At 34.6% G+C, this 21281-nt stretch overlaps 1 long non-coding RNA gene across 9 annotated transcripts in view; it reads right to left on the reverse strand.

Moving 5' to 3' along the window:
• The window catches only part of LOC108190697 (uncharacterized), a 135382-nt gene that overhangs the window by 88119 nt on the left and 25982 nt on the right, over positions 1-21281 (reverse strand). Inside the window, exon 3 of one of the 9 annotated variants that reach the window (XR_012382573.1) lies at positions 2662-4169. The exons of the other annotated variants lie outside the window; for them this stretch is intronic. This is a non-coding gene — a long non-coding RNA (uncharacterized lncRNA). Of the gene's footprint in view, positions 1-2661; positions 4170-21281 lie in introns of those variants that run through there. 9 annotated transcript variants of the gene reach the window in all.

Below are 21281 nucleotides of genomic sequence, written 5' to 3' on the forward strand. Positions count from 1 at the left end.
GGAAACATTCACACAAACATTCGCACACACTCATACACTACGGACAATTTAACCTACCCAATTCACCTGTACCGCATGTCTTTGGACTGTGGGGGAAACCAGAGGACCCGGAGGAAACCCACACGAAGGCAGGGAGAACATGCAAACTCCACACAGAAACGCCAACTGAGCCGAGGTTCGAACCAGCAACCTTCTTGCTGTGAGGCGACAGCACTACCTACTGCGCCACTGCCTCGCCCCACATCAGAATCCAGCTAGGAAAAAAATGAATGTGGTAAACTAACTCTCACTCTCTGCGGCCCCTTTGACCCGCTGACGTTTTCGTGAATTAATGTTTTGATCTCCTCTCTTGGCTGTTACAACAATAACGTTACTTGTGGATTCTGACACGAGCGCATCTGCAGAGCGAGTTTTCTCCATTATGTTACCATCTATAATGGTTTAGCTGTGATTGCTGTGGCCGTTTAACATCAGTGTCCGTGTCACTGTTTGCTGAACAGTGCCAGAACAGAGTTAATCGTTAGAACCAATCACAGTCATTTTTCTGTTGAGCGCGTGGTCAATTATAGGCATTTAAGAACTTGCTCAACAAAGCTCAAAAATCAAGCGAGATAATATTTACATTTGTTTATTTGCTATAAATGCTCATGCATGTGCTCGTGTATGTACTTTAGTTTTGTTTAATACATTAAGAAAGTGTTTTCTTTGAGCAGTTAAAGATACAGTACATATATCTGACAGCTTAAATGACACAATTGTATTACAAATAATCTATAAATAATAATATAATTGTACATTTTAATAAAATAATTATTGTGTTGCTAAGTAAAATATCAAATTGTTTAAGAAAAGTACCGTTATTGCACTGTGATATCGAACTAAACCAAACCGAACCGTGAGACCAGTGTATATGCATATGTATGTGTGTATATATATACATGTTTGCATGTTCTCCCTGCAATCACGTGGGTTTCCTACGGGTGCTCTGGTTCCCCCCACAGTGTAAAGACATGCGGTACAGGAGATTTGGGTAAGCTAATTTGTCCGTAGTGTATGAGTGTGAATGAGTGTGTATGGATGTTTTCAAGAGATGGGTTGCAGCTGAAAGGGCATCTGCTGCATAAAACATATACTGAATAAGTCGGCGGTTCATTCCGATGTGGGAACCTCAGATTAATAAAGGGACTAAAAAGCTGAAAAGAAAATGAATGAATGTATTTTACAATAAACAAATAAAGTCTTGTTAGCACCCGTGTTAATTAAATAATAATAAAAGCCTCGACTCAAACATTTCAACCTTATTGTACAAACTCAGAGCTTGACTCTTCTATTTAAAACTGAAGTTAGTGCCACAGGTATTTAATAAGGCTCAAAGATGAAAAAAAAAAAAAAAAATGCTGATCATGATTCAAAAACAATCTGGCATTGCATACAGGTCTGATTTTGTTTCAGGTGCTCGGGGATTTCACTTCCCAGCAGTTGCCTTTGAGCACCATTTATAATGCTGTTCTCTCTCATACACTCCAAATTCAACCAAAGTAAATGAGCAGACGAAGATGCTTTGATCTGCTTCTGATATCTGTCGAAATTTTCATCCCACAACAAAGGAGAGAGGGGGAGAAACAGGTAAACCCTGGCCTTTTGATCTGAACCCTATAGCGGCCTCTGAAGTGGCATGGGTCATTAAAACTCTTCTGCCATGGAGGTTCGCTTGAGTGCAGATGAGAGAGCAAGGTTACAGGAGACGACTGTGCTGTCAGGAGCATCCAGAGAAGAGGCTTCCGGGTCTCGGGGGGCTCCATCCATCTTTACATGAGGCCACGTTTTTTCAAATATATTAAGCACATAGACTGACCTCCAACCAGCAGATCAGACTTTACCTGCAGGTTGAGGATGTGTATATGTGTAGGTCAGAGTACAGAAATAATGTAATGATTTCGGCTTGATAAACAACAACTAAAATAAAAAAAGAAAGAAAAAGAAAATCAGTAGTTTGTCAACTTAAAGGTTCAAGAGTACTTTTTTGAGATTTTAACAGATTTGTGTGTGTTGAGCATCATTTAAGACAAGGTTAGCATATGTCAGCTTTAATTGTGGAGAAAACTGGATCATTTTGAGCTTTTGTTTGCTAATTTCATCTTCCAGGTTTCAAATAATTTTTGGGGCGGGATCAAAACCGGCGACATATCGATCTGTCCACGTATGACGTGTTAGTTTCTCATTATTATTAGTTGGTTGTTATTTTGTTATTATTAGTTGAGTTCTTATCCTTCATGCTTCTTCTAATTCATGAGAGCACATGCTTTCCGATGACAGACCTGCTAAGCTGTGAGACCACGGCATGCGGTATTTAGCTGTTCATGAAGAGTAGCATGTGTTTATTTGTTTCACCTTAAAATAATAAGGTTCTATCTGACATTTTTGTCAAAATTGATTTACTGACATATTCCTATTAAATGACAACCTATTTACATTATTGGATGGTTTTTTTATAAGTTGTTTACATTTTAGGACATTTTATTTTAAAAAAATAAATGTTACACACATACTGTTTGCTATATGGAATGCAAAAACTTTAAAGTTCAATATCTCAAAATCATTCAGAATGCAGATAACCTTATAATTCCAAGGTTATGAATTGGAGAATGGCAAACTTTGTCTTTTAAAGGTTCAGGACACCCTGGATAACTTTTTTTTATATTAACAGATTTGCGTGTGTTGAGCATCAGTTAAGACAATGTTAGCACCTGTCAGCTTTAATTGTGGGGAAAACTGGATAATTTTGAGCTTTTGTCAGCTAATTTCAGCTTCCGGTTTTAAAATGATTTTTGGGGCGGGATCAAAATCGGCGATGTAGCGCAGTACTGCAAGTGCAATGATGACGCGTCGGTTTCTCATTATTATTCATAGCGGAGTTTTCTTATCCTATGAGAAGAGCCGGCTGCTTAATTATTCATGAGACCTGCCAGACCTGCCAGAGTCAAGCCCGAGCTGTGAGACACGTCACGGACCCACGGCACGGGCACACAGTATTTAGCCGTTCATGAAGGCTCATATGCGTTTGTTTCCATGATCCACGCGGTTTGTTGCATGTTTTCCCCCGCGATCTTGTCAGGGCCGATCATACAGCAAAGCTGTGTGTGTGTGCTGCTAGCATTTTTGTCGGGAGAGCAGTACGAGAATTAGAGAATGGCGGACGCTGTCTTTTATCAGGAGTTCATTCACATTCAGACACATCAATGTGCTGCTGTGTTTGCCTAAATCATCCAGATTACCAGCAGGGCTAACGGTTAAAATAGACAGGTTAGGAGACCTGCTGCACTGAGTCTGCTGGATACGGGGATAGAGGGAGAAGTCCCCATTTATACGGTTTACATGAACACACTTATCTTTATAATTATATAAATTGTGGTTATGTGTATATGAAATTACGAATAACAAATGTAGCAGGGCATTAAATCACTGTTTATTTCTTTGCATTTTAACTTTGTAAACTATAAACTCATGCGTCTCCTCACGGTTTGTCTCATTTTGTGAGCTAGCTTCGTTCGCTCACGTTCTCCCCTGCTGGCCACGCCCACTCCTGCCCGATGCTCGCGGAGCTCCACGCCCATTAATCATGCATCTTTTGAAAAAATTCTGAAGTAGACTTTAACCGAAAGTGGGGGGTGTCATGGCCCTTTAAGCCATATATTTTTTCAATAGTCTACAGAACAAACCATTGTTATACAATAATTTGCCTAATTACCCTAACCTGCCTAGTTAACCTAATTAACCTAGTTAAGCCTTTAAATGTCACTTTAAGCTATATAGAAGAGTCTTGAAAAATATCTAGAAAAATATGATTTACTGTCATCATGGCCAAGAAAAAAATAAATCAGTTATTAAAAATGAGTTATTAAACTATTATGTTTAGAAATGTGTTGAAAAAATGTTCTCCCTGTTAAATAGAAAAATAAATAAATGGGGGGGGGGGCTAATAATTCCGACTTCAACTGTATATCCGTGCTGTAGTAATGTGTAGCCTATATATTATATGAAATTACATGTAATCTATCGTATTACATATAGAGCTCTAATTGAAATTAAAAATAAATCAAAATTCTGACTTGAACTGAAAAAGCAGGTTTTCATGGCCCTTTAAGTATTTTTTTTATGGTAGTTTGAAACTATATATTGTCTGAGTTAGTCATGTTAAATATGGTACAAAAGCTTGGTAATAAGCTGCCAGTACTTCATTTCTGTTATTTTACAGCTTTATTGGTAAGTACTAATACCCTATTTCATGATTAACATGTTGTATTCATTTACACTTTTTAATTGCATTCTGAGACCTTGAGTTTGCTCACAGTTTTTGATGTCGAAAATTATAACTTGTAAGTCACTTTCTTTTTTTGTATTCTTAAACAAGATTGTATATAGTGTTCATTGATATAAATATGGGAAATAACAGAAACTAATCACTCTAATTTGTATCACGGTTTGCCAAGTTTAAGATTTACTAAATCTGGTAAAAATGCACTATAATGGTTGTCTGTCCACCCACGTTTTTGTGTAACAGATGAGCTCTTCCATAATGGAATTTAACTTTCATTACGTCTTATTGTGTGTTTTTATTTGCTCTCAATAGGAATGAATTAAAAAAAATTAACAGAAACATTTGGAATGTTTATAAAATAAAAAAAGAGCACAGAGTGCTGTTGTTGACAGCCACATACTAAAGGAATTCACAAGTGGTCCACAAGTATATAGTACACTACTTATAGCACTGCGGTTACTATAGTATGCACAGTAGTACAAAGTGAAAAGTCACAGCACTACTGAAGGGGGAAAAACACTACATTGTGTCACTATATTGTAAAAAAAAAACATTTGTAAATAAACTATTTTCTGTATTACTTATTTAAGCTTTTGGATTATGGCATCTTGATCACTCCTCCGAAAGCTTTTGATATTGAAAAGATGGAAAAAGTTACTCTTGTTGCCATTTTTAATAGATTGAACTGATGTATAGTCTGTGTTGGTGTTGTAAATTACAGTACAAAAACCTGGTAACAAACTGCCAATACTTGTTCTGTTATTTTACAGACTTAATTCTCTCTATAATATTTCTTAAACAATATCTTGTCTCAAGTTCCTGCTAAAATGGCAAAAAAAAAAAAAAAAGCCACTTTCTACAGTGTTGAATTTTCAACACTGAAAGTCTCTGGAGCAGAAATATAAATCCTATAATGCATTTCACAACTGTAAATAAACAGAAAACACCATTTAACCACAAACCTGTTAAATAACAAATATATATTTTTATGGTGTAGCATCTAGTTCATGATTGCACAGTGAAACTATAAAACGTATTGGAGATTAAAGCAGACTTTTTTTTTTTACATCAGTATGTTCTCACCATGCATAATGCTAACATAATAATGTAATCCCATTATTTATTCACATATTGCACTGTAATAATAATTTACTGATAATGCTACAACATACCAGAAGCTTGTCACTGCTAATTTAAAAGTATCTGGAAAAGCTTTTGATCTCTTGACGGTAATTTACCAGTAAAGACTTTACCGTGCCCTCAACCATTATTCAAAAAAGGATGCTTTGTGGATTGATCTGTCATTTTGATTTTGCCCAAAATCCCCCATTGTGTGTTCTACAATGAGCCTGATTCATCCAACAACTCATTTTCACTTTTCAGTCCAAATGAGATTGGGTCTGAGCAAAGGCAATGAGGTCAGTGTGAAAAATAATCTTGCGGGCATAATGTTCCTCATACATATTTGAAATATGTGAATGTAATTTGAGCGGGAAGTATGCTTAATCTATTTTTTGATGTTGGATAGCAAATCCATCCTCACCTGTCAAGATACTAATCTCTTTTTTTTCCTGATATGTGGGTAACCAACTTAAAGGAGGAGAATAGTTTATTTCCCTCATTTTCATCAGGCACTTTAAATGCATGGGCCATTTAAATCTTCAAATGACTGAAGATCACATACAATTCTAATGATTATGGCTTGGCAAGATTGTTACTAAATATTGGAGCGTACAACAGAGTAGTTACAGATATAAAGAAGTGAAACACACAGACAAAAAAAGGCAAGACAGACTGGAAACACAGCAGAAGGGAATTGAAGGTGTGCTGTTTGGAACGAGCTGAATGTGTTTTGGAGGCCATACGGACATCCATTGTGTCTGTCCATCTGGTTTTTACAGATATGTGAGTCACTATCGAACTAACTTTATTTTCCAGATGGTTGAAGCAACCTGAATTCACCGCTTCCCATAAACACGTCAGTCCTTTTCTGTTTGCGAATATAAGCGATTTTAGATGTGTAAAGTGTAAGCCTATATAGGACGATTCACACTGTGACGACAGATGCTGACCAACAGATCATCAGATTACAGTATTTCACTTGTCAGACCCTCTAAGACTTATGGAAACCTATTTCCATCATGTTTGTTTGTTTGTACTAGAAAAAAAGAGTCGCAATTATTACTTTAAATGTCATTATCTTATCTTAGTATGTCATAATTTCAGATTTTTTTGGGCTTCATCAATGGCAAGAAAAAAAAAATTAATATAAATAAACAGTGAAAAGAATTTCCAACAATATCACAATCAGACAGGGGTAACGCTCTAATCTGTCTAAATTGATGTACTGTCTGTTGCCATTGGTTGGCCTCTGTCCAATGGTGTACAGTAACAAGTTAAACACACTCAGCTCACTGTAAATGAGTAGCTTTTTAAAAATGTGTAATTATACTTGAGTACATCTTTAGTGCTGTATCAATACTACTGCATCGTTTCCCGTCAACCTGCAGTCACTAAATAATATACAGTTGAAGTCAGAATTTTTACCCACCCTGAATTATTAGCCCCCTGTTTATTTTTTGCTTAATTTTTGACAGACATTTTTTTCAGCAAATTTCTAAACATAAGTTTTAACTCATTTAAGTTTTAACTGATTTATTTTATCTTTGCCATGATGACAGTAAATACTACTTTACTACATATTTTTCAAGATGCTAGTATTCAGCTTAAAGTGACATTTAAAGGCTTAACAAGGTTAATTACTGTAGGTTAACTAAGCAGGATAGGTTAATTTGGCAAATCATTGTATATCAATGGTTTGTTCTGCAGACTATCAAAAAACTATATAGCTTAAGGAGGCTATTCTATTTGGCCTTAAAATGTTTAGCAAAAAATTAAAAACTGCTTTTATACTAGCCGAAGTAAAATTAATAAGACTTTCAACAGAAAAAAAATAAATAAATAAATTATCAGACATACTGTCGACATGTCCTTGCACTGATTAACATAATGGGAATTATTTTAAATGAAAATTCAAAGGGAGGCTAATAATTCTGACTTCAACTGTGTGTTCATCTACGGCGAATAAGTAGAATAATCAATCATGTACTTCCTATCCAATCAATTTGTGCATTTAAAAATCACATCAGACAGACCAACATCAAGACATTTTTAAAGTAAAGTGTGAAGCATTAAAAGTGTCCAAGAACATGTACAACATAAGACTGTTTTAGACTGTTTTCAAAGACCCAGGTTGCATGTGTTCTACCAGTGCTGCACAAGCTTGTTTACTGGACATACATAGCTTGTTAGTCAGCGTTCAAAATGCATGATGTAAACATTACAGAAATACAGCTAGATTTTTACCCCTTAGGTTACACAGATTACACTCCGCATGTAAACACATCAACCTGCTTCCCGTCTGATTATAATATGGGAGCATATATTAATGTAGTCTGTTCTCACAGTAAAGTACTCCCATTTTAAATGTAATGGCAACTAATTTAACTTTTAACACTTAGAAATACATTTAAAAGAAAATGGTACCGGTGTAAGCTACACTTTTATTTGCTTATTGATGACATAATTTACACAGCTTAATGCTCACTACTCACTACACTTGTTTACTGAGTAGTATTTAGAGCAGATACATTTATTCTACTTGGAACATTATTTTTTTTTTTTTGGCATTTTTTCCCAAAACTTTTATTCAAGTATGATTTTTCAGTGCTCTTCCCACCAAAGCGTCCGTCTTTGAATTATGTATTTGCCCAAAAGAGTAGCTTTCAAAACTCTAGTTTGGTTTGCATATTGTCTTGAGACTGAACAGTGTATGAGTTCTTTTCTTTGAGTAGTAAACTTGTTCTTAGCACCAAAACAATGAACTGCTCAGAATATATATTTATTTTGTCATGATGATGCATTTTAGAGTTATTTCAGAGCATCATAGATGATCAAAGCAGATGCTCATGGCACTGCCAGTATTGTACAAATGTGTTTGTAAAGACAGATACCGGAAAACACAGTGTGGATGTTCGTCATCAATACAATGGTGCGAAACCACCAAATTTCCGTGCTGGTTATGGAAGCAGCTGGGAAAACAGACCTGAAACAGACTGTTGGTAATCTGGTTTAGAGTTTCAGGCTTTTCCAAGAGGAATCTACGCTCCCATTCATCAAGGCTGACAGACTTTATCTAAGCACCTGAGAGCTGCCATCTAATATCATATACTCAAATCCATTCTCATCCAGACATGCCGAGGGTCACATCTTATCCCTTTTTTCAAAAGAAGAGTATCTCTCACAGGCTCCAGTATCAATAGCCTTTTCACATTTAACCTTAACAAGGTATGTCAAAATAACGGTGATGATAGCAGAGCTGACGATAGATGATGTTCATGATGATGATGATGATGATGATGATGACGACATGAACTGTTGTATTATCACTTATGGGTAATAGTTTTGTGTTTCGCTTGAAAACATTTGATGTACTTAATGTTGGTCCCCGTTAGGCAATATGTTTGACAAATACATAATAATAATAATAATAAAATAAATAAGAAGAAGAAGAGAAAGAAGAAGAACAACAACAATTTATCCTAGCATCTACATATCAAATAACTCTGATTAGAGTATTGAGTCCCACTTGGAAAAAAAAAAACAATACTAATACACTAGTTTATAGTAAATACTATAGTGTTTTTGAACCATGCTAGAGTAAAGTGTTTTATACTGTAACTATATATAGTTGAAGTCAGAATTATTAGTCCCCTGAATTATTAGCACCCCAGTTTATTTTGTTCCCCAATTACTGTTTAATGGAGAAAATATTTTTTCAACACATTTTAAACATTACAGTTTTATTAACTAATTGTATTTGCTCATCTTTTGGCTCAACTAGGTTAATTAGGTTAACTAGGCAGGTTAGGGTAATTAAGCAAGTTATTGTAGAGTGATGGTTTGTTCTGTAGACTATGGAGAAAAAAAAATAGCTTAAGGGGCTAATAATTTTGACCCTAAAATGGCTTTTTAAAAAACATTTATTTTTAGACAAAATAAAACAAATAAGACTTTCTCCAGAAGAAAAAAAATTAGCAGATATACTGTGAACATTGCTTTGCTCTGTTAAACATCATTTGGGAAATATCTAAAAAAAAAAAAACAGAAGAATTAAAATCAGGGGGGGGGGGGGGGGGGGCTAATTGTTGGCTAACAATTCTGACTTCAACTGTATATTTTTATTATTTAAAACACTTAACATTACACCACACTGTAAAATTAACTATGGTGAACTGTTAAACTGTAATCAATTCAGTAGAATGTTTTAGTTTTTACTACGGCGAGTAAACGGCGATGTATTGTAGCATTATATATTTATAAAAACATAGTACAGTATAGTACAATTAGTTTATTTTACTATTGTTGTTCTTTAACCATAGAAAATACAGACTTACTTCAACAGATTAATGAAGTACTTTACTATATTATAGTTAAAAACACTATAGTATTTACTATAAACTGCTACAATATATTTCATGCGGGGTGTTATAAACTGTACAGTAGTCATAATCTGAAATGGTTCATCAACTTTCATCAAAGTCATTCTAAAACTATTGAACAACACTCATTTTTGTTTTAGGACAGATTTGACTTTGTTTTTTTTTATCCACTTCAATGTTGACTACTGTAGTTAGAGTATAGGGTTAGTAGAATAATTTAACACACTCAAAAAAATGCTATTTTTTCAGACCAAATTTGGGTAAATCTTTTGCTGGCAGATATAACGCAGACAGTCTAAAAATACTCTAATTAGTTCTAGGTGAATTGCAGTGGGAAAGTTACATTATTTGTGGTCAACAAAATGCCTAAAGGGGACGATCACCATAAAGTGTTACGGAACAATATTTGACAAAATTCAAAGTCCAAAATTTTTAGATATGCATTCAATTAAAAAAATGTATTGAATTAATAAAAATGAACAGAACTGCTTATATTGAAGTCAACCATGTTAGTAAAAATTAAAACAGGGTTTTCTTTCCTATTACAGACAATGGACTTCCATCTTCTAAATGTAAATGTATTTAAATAAAGTGTAATCAAAATAGAATTTTGCATAACTGCTTTTCTGTTGCACAAACTGAGGATAAACAAATGAAGAACATGCACAGCATGAAAATCATTAATTTTTATAGGACAGAGCAAGACTAACTGGACTGGAGATTTGCCAAGTTCATGGGGAAACATCCAGGAGGATGTAATTGCTTTACTCACCAGCTCCATCTTTTAGTTTCAGGAACTTGGAATGATTTCTCCTAAATCCAACAAGCAAGCTTCATCTCTTCTAAGACACTTGATGAAAATAAATAAATAAAAAAGCCTTTGTTGCATTCTATTCCGAGGCTAATGCTCAGCCACTATAAGCAACAAAGAAAGTCTCTTGCACGTCTCACTCGGGCTGGAGGAAGGTACATGGGGGACTAATTATGCTGGCACAACCTCAACACTCAGTGGGAGAAATTTCTCTCTTGTGGAGAGTTCTGGGTACAGTTAGGCGCCCACTGGTCTGAAACACTGGAATGGGGCACACAGAGACATCATTTGTGGCTCTACTGATCATTTGACTAATGGATTCCATAGTAGTAAGATTGTGAAGAGTAAAAAAAGTTCAGACGAGATTCAAGATAAGATGACACACACATGCACACACGCACATAACCAATCACAACCCCTCACAAATCTATCTTTCAACTTCATATTTTTACTATAAAGCTATACAATATTATATTTGTGCATATACATTAGATTAGTCAGTACTGAAGTCAAATCTGGACCTTATCTAACAAAATAACGGTCCAAAAATTAGTAAAGCCAACTTTATGTTTTAGAAAAATATTAAATACAAATTTAAAGAGGAAAAAAAAAAATCAAGAGACGCAAATAAATAAAAGGAAAAAATAAATTGTTGAAATTTTGAAGGCTGTAATTTTTTTTGCAATATTTTGCTTGAATTGAATTGTATTATCCTTCATTTTCTAAAAATGTTTGGTGACAAAAATATTATTTTAATAAATATACCTGTTTGATAAATGTTTTAGATCTTTTGTACATCTGTTTTGTTTAAATGAACCAAAATGCATTGCCTATATTTACTGAGAAATTGACAAAAATGGGGTGTACTCAATTATGCCGAGCACTGTATTACACATAGGACAATAAAGGGCAATATGTCTAAGTGTACCATATTTTATTAGTTTTTTATGCATTTTTCTTTTAAATCAGGCCTGAAGATAACTATCAAACGTGTCATTTTAAGGATTTTAACTCTTCAAATTCCAGCATGTTTACAAAAAAAAAAACACTGTCGTATAAAGAAAAAAAACAAAACAAAAAAAAAAAAAAAACGAAATTAGGAGACATGGTGGTTTAGTATTCCCTCACAAAAAGAAGGTCACTGGAGTCCTGGGTGAGCCATTATGCTTATCTGTGTGAAGTATGCATGCTTGCATTGTCCAATTGCATGAATTGGACAAAGTAAATTGCCCATAGAGTGAGTGTGAATGGAGGGGTGTATGGGTGTTTCATAGCACTAGGGGTTGCACAAGCTAGTGCACTCTCTGGGCTGGGATGTGGCAGAAAGGGCATTTAAAATGTGCCAAAGTAATTGGAAATACATAATAATAATAATAATAATAATAATAATAATAATAATAATGTGGAATATTGCAGTTTTATTGCAATATTTAAACATGAATTTAAAAGATAGATTTGTGAGTGCTGTACTCATATACAGTTGCAGTAAGAATTATTAGCCCCCTAAATTATTAGCCTGTTTATTTTTTTTTCTCCAACTTCTGTTTAACAGAGAGATTTTTTCAACACATTTCTTAACATAATAGTTTTAATAACTCATTAATAACTGATTTATTTTATCTTTGCCATGATGACAGTAAATAATATTTAACTAGATATTTTTCAAGACACTTCTATACAGCTTAAAGTGACATATAAAGACTTTACTAGGTGAATTAAGTTAAGGCAGGTTAGGGTAATTAGTTGTTCTATAATGACGGTTTGTTCTGTAGACTATCGAAAAAAAAAACACACACACATATATATATATATATATATATATATATATATATATATATATATATATATATATATAGAGATAGATAGATAGATAGATAGATAGATAGATAGATAGATAGATAGATAGATAGATAGATAGATATATATATATATATATATATATATATATTAGGGTTGGGCATCTAAGCTATAATGCCGATCCGATACGCATCTCGATACAAAGAATACGATCCGATATATTAGCGATACATTTGTGACATATTGCGATGCAACACGATACGATTCACACCCATATCACGATACGATGCGATATTTCAGCACTAACTAATTAGATCAAGTTTATGAGATGATGTGAAAGAGGATGCTGTGCCATTGAATGAGTTTGATTATTTATAAACCAAGTAAAACCAAGACTTTTTTTACAAACTGGCTTTTCTCTCAGAGCCAGAGTGTCAGTTTACAGTAGAGGGCCATTTTAGAACATATAGCACATATTATTTAAGTATTTTCAAGATAAACAGAATGTATAAGTGCAATATATATTAAAAAATATGTATATTTCACTCTTTCAACATAAATAAAATTAGCATTGCACAACAAGAATTGTGATTTAACTTTTCAACTATGAAAACAAGTTTTACAAAGATATTTTGCCACTGATTATTCAAAACTTAAGGTGGTGAACTAGCAGTGTTATGCTGCTTTGAAACATCACTGTCACTGTAAACAACAGGCTAATAAAAATATAACAAACCAGCAATCTTCTTGCTGTGAGGTGGTCAAACTACCCACTGTGCCACCGTGACACCCAATTATTTTTATCATTATTATTATTAATATTATTATTATTATAATTAAATAAAAATTAACAGGAGGAGGTGTTTAAAACCTTCGTTCTCCGTGACACTAGGCTGAATATCTTTGCAGATGAACAATGCAATAGCATTCGTTATTGGCGTAGAGCGAGCAGAACTGTTGCGCATGGAAAAAAAAAAAACTTGCAATGCTTTTCTCACCACTTTTGGAGCTGGTTGAAGCAGTGCGAAAGCCGTCGATGCAGAAACACTGGAAGATGCTTTCACAACAACACCGTGGCGCCGCTTTCAGATTACTCGTACTGCCCGCGTATTTTACAGATGCGCGGCACATTTTGCAAATTGCATCTGTCCTGTCAAGTCGTCCATCCTTAAATCCATAATGTTGCTTGCCATACTTTAGATTTAAAACTCAGTGGGGAATAAAATGTTTGTTTTGCTTCTCGCGCTTTCTGAGGGCGCTCCACTAGCTTTATCCGCACACCTGATACACTTGAGTTGTAGTGTGTGTGCACATCCGCAAATCCGTTGCTAAGGCTTACTTTATGTAGGTCGATTAAATTATGCGCCAAAAACAGGTTGACAACACTTGTTAATAAATAAAAAATACATTCTATACTAAAAATATAAGCTGTATCTCGGAAAAATCGATGCATCTCGCAAAAACCGATACATCTCGATTTGCTTCCAAAATTTCATTCATCCTCTGCTGCTCAACCGATGCACTCGCATCGTGAACGCGCATAACCACGTATCGATACATATCGGTTAATCTTCCCATCCCTAATATATATATATATATATATATATATAGCTTAAAGGGGCTAATAATCTTGACCTTAAAATAGTTATAAAATTACAAAAAAAAAAAAAACTTTTATTCTAGCCAAAATAAAACAAATAAGTATATAAGTTGATAATAAATATTATCAAACATACTGTGAATATTGCTGTTTTAATGGATTTCAATGGAGACATTCAAACAGGAGGAATTAATTTTTTGTAGCAAGTGAGTCAAGAAAAGAAATGAGTGTGAAATATTAACATTTCAATAAAAAGCACACCCTTTTGCTAAAGATGAGGCTCTTTGCATTGGCAAAGTGAAATCACTACAAAGACAACAAATCTCCATAAGCATGCACAAGTGTTCAAAGTTTGAAGAGGACATGTGCGACGTCTATTGGAAATGCATTGTAGTAAGAAATGAGCTCACATAGTGCAAGAGAAACTAATTAAAATGCAAAACAGGCCCTAGCGTGAGGTAGCACAACACGACAGCCGCCGTCTCCTCATTTTTTTACACCCTGTTTTGTTTGTTTCACCTATTGGGCAGCTTTCAGATGAGAAAATATTTTGCATGGTGACCCTGATCAAAATGCGGCTGACATTGCCGAGAACAATACCAGTGCATTTAAATGGACGACACGTGCGGCGGCTGAAGAATGGCACTAAATGAAACAGGCTTCAAAGCAGGGTGGCTCAGTCTGCCTTTGTTACCCCGACTTTGTATGAGGATGGATAAAAACCTTGAGTTGATTCTGTGAATATGCAATGGCTTACAACAAATCCCCGGGCTGTGTCAAGAGCTCTCGTTTGAGCCGTTGTGCTTTACAACAGCGCGGCTCCTCTGGGAGCAACGGTTTCAGCATATACGCCAAAGGGTTACATGAATTATCAATAAGAGAGTATATTCTGTTCACTATATATGCTCCGTTCAGTCATTGTAAATGGACAGTGGACTCTTATCACTCTGTTGCTGGGTAACAGCTGAAGAGAACTGTTATGCGCTTGTAGTGCCTTTAGAGGGGCCATTTTGACTCATAATTCCCCAAAAAGGCTTTCTGAAAGCATCTTTGGCTTTGTGAGGTAAAACTGGCACCTCTGTACACACAATACAGTGGGACCCATTAAGCCCAAAGCATTACAGACAATTCTTTCTTGGAAAGAAGAACTAATCACATAAACTATCAGTATGCACTTTAGCTCATGACACAGCATAAAAAGTCCTTGTTTTAGCTTTTACCAGCCTTGCAAAATAAAAACAAATCCTACCTAATGGAACAGTTTGTCTAAAAAAAAATATAAAATTATTTCTACAGTTATTTCTACTATTGGTACAGTCGCTGTTACCAGCTCTTTCTTTCAAAGTTTTATTTTGTTTCTTTCCTGTGGAGGTAAATGTGTCAATGTGTCAAAATAAGACGTTTTCAATATTAAAACTGCAAATGCAAGTTTGTTGCATTTATTTTTAAACATTAAAATGTGTCCTGTTTCTCTCTGGTTTTATTTTTTTGTCAAGCCATTTTCTTGATTTTGTCATGTCCATTTTCAAGATTTACAGACTTAATGTATAATTATTTATATCTATAGACATCACAGTACTAAACTAGAGCAATATGTCCTTTGATGACATATAAAAAGTACAATATTTATCTACAAACATTAAAGTAGATACTGTATTAGGGATGGGATGATAACTGTTTTCAAGGTATACCACGGTGTGGATAAGTTTTAAAATCACCAAAATTTTCTGCTGTACCGTTGGTTTATGTCAGATTTGTTTACTTTTTTTTTTTTAAACACAACAGTATCTTCTAGCAAAAAAGATCTCCAGAGATGCCATTGGATTGTAAAGAAATCTGTGTTTTATTAACTAATGAAAACAGCAAAAAATTTATTTGAATATTTAGCCTGACATGTTTACTGCTCCAAAATATTACAAATATTTCCTAACATAAAATATATTGTTTAAAGAGAAAAAAAGTTTTCGTTTTTTTTACCCAGACGTTTAAAAATAATGTTTTAGAGCAGTGATACCCAACCACCGGAACAATTGGTACCGAGCCACATAAGAAATCATAAATTATTTCTGTAGAAAATATTCCCCCCACGACTTGGTTTCTTCTACTCACCCCCACCATCTCACTTGAAATGGACTATGCCAAAATCCACCACGGAGCGGGAAGAACGATCGCTAGAAAATAGCTCAGTGGTGGTTGTTGATAGTTTAAAGTTATAAAACAGGTATTATAGAGTCCAAATCAGCAGAGCATTTAAGGATTGTGCATATGTGTGCGTGCATCGCTAAGTAAGTACCTGAAATCATTGCAATATGTATCTATATGGAGTTTCACATAATCATACTCATTAGGGCTGAAACATGCCAATGCAAACATTTAATTCGGCTATACAGTTGTATTATTGTTAATATGTTTGTCAGTTGAAATGTTTGGCACAGATGTTATGTATTTGATGCATATAAACCTTGATTGAAACATAATCAGACCGCGATAGTGCAACTATGCGCACTGAGTTGTTCATGATTAACCTGGATGCACGAGTGCAGCAGCTGTGTTCACGTGAAGCTGTATATTCACGTATATTAAAATCCTTTAGAACACAGATATAACCTAATAATTCCAAGCAAATGCAATTTTATCCAATAACAGAAACCAAACATTAATGGAACGCTTACCTATTCAGCTTCCATATGTAAATTTAAATTTTCAAAAAAGGACACTTGGAATCCAGGGTCACATAGCTATATACATACAATAGGTCATGTTAACTCATGGACATTTTTAAATGTCTTCTTTTTTCTTTTGTGTTAAGAATGGAAGCTGTACAAGTCAGGATTGATATGACGGTGACTAAATTGTTATAATTTTTTGAATAGTCATTATTATTTTGGGATGAACTATCCCTTTAAGAGTTGTCTTTGTGCCTCAGCAAATTAACAATATCACATCTTTTCATTTGGAGCCGTACATTCAGCAGAACAGCACACGGGTCACTTCTAACAAAGGCTGAGCACAAACGCTGATGTGTTAAAATAGCTCGTCTTTGACATTCACAGAAAGACACCTGAATGGATTATTTTATTATTATTATTTTTCTTTTTTACACAACAGCTCCCTGCTAACCTCACACTCTCCGCTGACAGGCTGCCTGTGAAAAGCAAACTTAGTCTATGCACCGAGCTCTGTGTCTGCCATCGATTGTTCCCTCTCCTCTCATCTGCAATCCATAGGCCTGTTGCTATGATGCCGTTGGTTTTCTGAAGCGAGCTGAATAGGCTCCACAAAGAGACGCATTTACCGAGGAGAGATGAAGACGCAGCCGCATTCATCTAGCCTTGTTATTCTGTCTCTGAAACGAACGTGTCCTTCCTCTCATGCCCTTTACTTTGTTATGCTCAAAGGGCATAGCGAGGAAAATCCACTCTGGCATCCGTTCGCTCCACCGACGTAAACAAAACAACACTCTTGTCAGATGTACAGCTTCAGTTTCAATACTATAATTTGACGATAAGAGCAAGCTACATATCATGAGAGATTTAGTCCCCTCTTTTCCACCCACTCGCTCATGATAGCTGTTTTACATATTGCCGTTTCATACCCTAAAAGACAGACATGGTTGACTGCAGATAAGAACAAAGAAAGGCAGCCGATATGAGTCGCTCGCTCCGGCGGGATCAAATCCATCGCCAAGACAATGTGGGTGTAGTTAACATTTCATAAGCGCCGCATTCCTGGATCATTTGCATATGCATCTGTGCATGTTGTCCTCAAACACACCTCTGTCCATAACTGTGGAGTGTTGGGGGCTGTTGGAAGAGTGGGGAGTTTTGTGATCAACTTAAGATAAAGACATATCCAACCTTTCCGACAATAAATGTAAATGTACACAAATACTTTACCTGACTTAATCTTTTTTGTGTGATTGAATTTATGAATGGATCTAATCATAAAACCAGTTCTTTATTTTCTTACATGTTTGCATGTGACAAATTATTGAAGCACATTTTATAATACTGTTTGTGTTCTTCAAAACCTCACTGTTTTATTAAACATTAAACTATTTGCTTATTTTATATTATTTTATTCATTTTTTCTTCAAGGTTTATGTACAATTTTAACACACAAACAAGCACACAAACAAGCACACAAACAAGCACACACACACACACACACACACACACACACACACACACACACACACACACACACACACACACAGTATACAGATGTGGCAACTGAGAATGCACGTTTCTTCATGCGTAGTGCTGCAGCAGCAAAGACCACCTTTCATAAAAGGCCGCTATTATGGCTTATTGAAAATGACTTTCCATGCAGTGTGTAACACACCTGTAAGTGTATCAAAAAATCCAGCTGAGGTTTAATTCTGAAAGTGCATCGTCTATAAAACTATAGATTCTGTAATGAAGTAGTGGACTCAGTGTCGAATTAATTAATTAAGTTGGGTTCGAATCTTGTTTAAATGTGCTGACATCAATATGGTACATCACCAAATATGTAGTGTTTCTGAACTCGGGATCGTCTGCTGTTCGTCTTTGTTATGGTCACCATCAGCTGTTCCTCACACGCGTGGCGGGATTAATTATTAGAATAGCTCAACTTTTACCACAGTGTGGATTAATACTGAATGTGTGTCATTGTTATTACTAGGGTTAGGTTTAAGAGTAGAGTAATATGCTGGTGTTTAACTGCATTGCTTTATCGCATTCCTGCATTGGGCTCTTACATACTCTCTGCTACTGCATAGCTGTGATGGACATTTCGTCCATGGATTAGTCCATGTCGTCTAATCACAACAGACTGGGTCATCGGACTAATCAGCACAGATTAGCTTCACGCTAAGGAGGGGTTTGGGAACAAATGAACGCTGAGTGAATCATATAGGAGTCATTGAAATAATTAGATAAATGCTTATTACAAGACAATACTTTTTTTTTTTTTACCTAGCATGCTTATCAACCTGATGTTGATAAAATAAAATATGACCTTTTATAATGAAAAATAGAGGTTAAAAAATAAATAAATAAATAAAAAACAAAACATTTTTGTGCTATATGCAATATTCACCAGGGGGCGCAAGGAACAACTTTTTTTCCATTGTCAGGCCAGTGCAAACGAAAGCCTCCAAATCAAACAACTTACCAAGGGGTGCGCTTCCGAAAACCATCGATAGCCAACTAAAATCGCAAGTTTTATTGTTATAATAAATAAATAAAAGGGAAAGAAAAAACATAGCTACGGGTCAGTTTAAGATATTCCATAAAACACCTTATAGGCCAGGGGCCTTTTTTTTCTTAATATCGTCTTATGTTTCCCTTTTAAATTTAAAGGTGTTGAAATAAAATAATAAAATTTAACTTTTAAAAGTTTTAATTTAATAAGTAATATTTCTTTACTGCATCCTCCTTGATGTTTAAATAATGCATTATAATCTTTACACCACTTTAAGGACACAGCAGCTAGTAACTTTCAGTTTTCAATGCAGAGCTCTTTACTGGCCAAGAGGAGACCAGTGTTTAAATTTTAAAGAAACAAAAATCAAGTATTAAATTTTCTTTTATGGAATTTTTTTTTTATAATAGAACTGAAAATAAGCCCTTTTAAACATTTTCTAAAACACATGCCAAGTAGAGACCTGAAGCTGTGATGTCTACCTATTCAGCAGGGCACCTTCATAGACTGCAGAGACACTGATCACACACACATACACATTATATATATATATATATATATATATATATATATATATATATATATATATATATATATATATATATATATATATGTGTGTGTGTGTGTGTGTGTATGTATTAAGCAGGGTAGACAGGTATACGGTAGGATGGATGGATGGATGTTTTCTTCTTTTTTATTTCATACATTTTACTGAATTTAGGTTGTAGTCAAAGTTCTCTGGAATGTAATCATAGTCATAGGTATACACTTAATCACTCACTTTCCTTCAGATTATCAATTTTCACAGCAGTGGAATGAACTGCCAATTATAGGTAACCACAAAAAACAACAGACACATACAGTATATCAATAAGTATGCACATCCTATCAGAGACAACAAACAAACAAATATAATTTCCAGTTCAAACATGACCATGCCAGTGTTTTTATTTTATATTTATTTTGTAAAAGACTGGGGCACCACGAAAAGCGCAGTGGGCAGCTATCACTGTGTATCGCCTCACAGCAAGAAGGTCGCTGGTTTGAGACTCGCCTGGGTAAGTTGGAATTTCTGTGTAGAGTTTGCATGTTCTCCCAGTGCTTGTGTGGGTTTTCTCCAGGTGCTCCGGTTCCCCCACAAGTCCAAAGACATGCGCTATAGTGAATTTGGTAAGCTAAATTTTCCAAAGTGTATGTGTGTAAACGAGTGTATGGGTGTTTCCCAGTGATGGGTTGCAGCTGGAAGGGCACCCTATGCGTAAAACATATGCTGGATAAGTTGGCGATTCATTCCACTGTGGCGACCACTGATTAATAAAGGGACTAAGCCAAAAAGAAAATGAAGGAATGAATGAATGTAATAGGCTTTAAAATCATACAACATCTTAGTACTTCTTGTCTACGCAACACACTAGATCTGAACAATATATCGTTGGAGTATCGATATCTCAATGCATGCATCTGCAATAGTCACATCACAAAATTAGATTATTTTTTAAAGATTAAAAGAAAAAAAAAATTAAATATAATTAAAAAAAAAAAACTTACTTATACAATGATGACCTGTTATTTTATGTTTAATTGTTCATTTTCTGTACTTGAATACTATTACACTCTCCAGAAAACCATAAAACACTATTTATTTAATTCTGTTTTTGCTCTGTGGCATTCATTTATAATTTATTATATTTTTATACCAATGCACTTGCAAAATCTTTCCAAAGAGAGCTATTCAAATCATCTGGTGAAATTATATTCTTATCGCAATTTATAAATCGCAGCAAAAAATATATATCGCTATGTCACATATATATATATATATACATACATACATACATACATACATACATACATACATATATATATATACATACATACATACATATATATATATATATATATATATATATATATATATATATATATATATATATATATATATATATATATATATATATATATATATCTCGTGCAGCTCTGCAAACACACTTTGCACACAATCTTTATATTCAATTGACAATAGTTTTTCATCCATTTTTAATACTTTTTTTAATCAACATAGTCTCC

Source organism: Danio rerio, chromosome 7 (assembly GCF_049306965.1).
Source record: "Danio rerio strain Tuebingen ecotype United States chromosome 7, GRCz12tu, whole genome shotgun sequence".
Classification (NCBI taxonomy): Eukaryota; Metazoa; Chordata; class Actinopteri; order Cypriniformes; family Danionidae; genus Danio; species Danio rerio.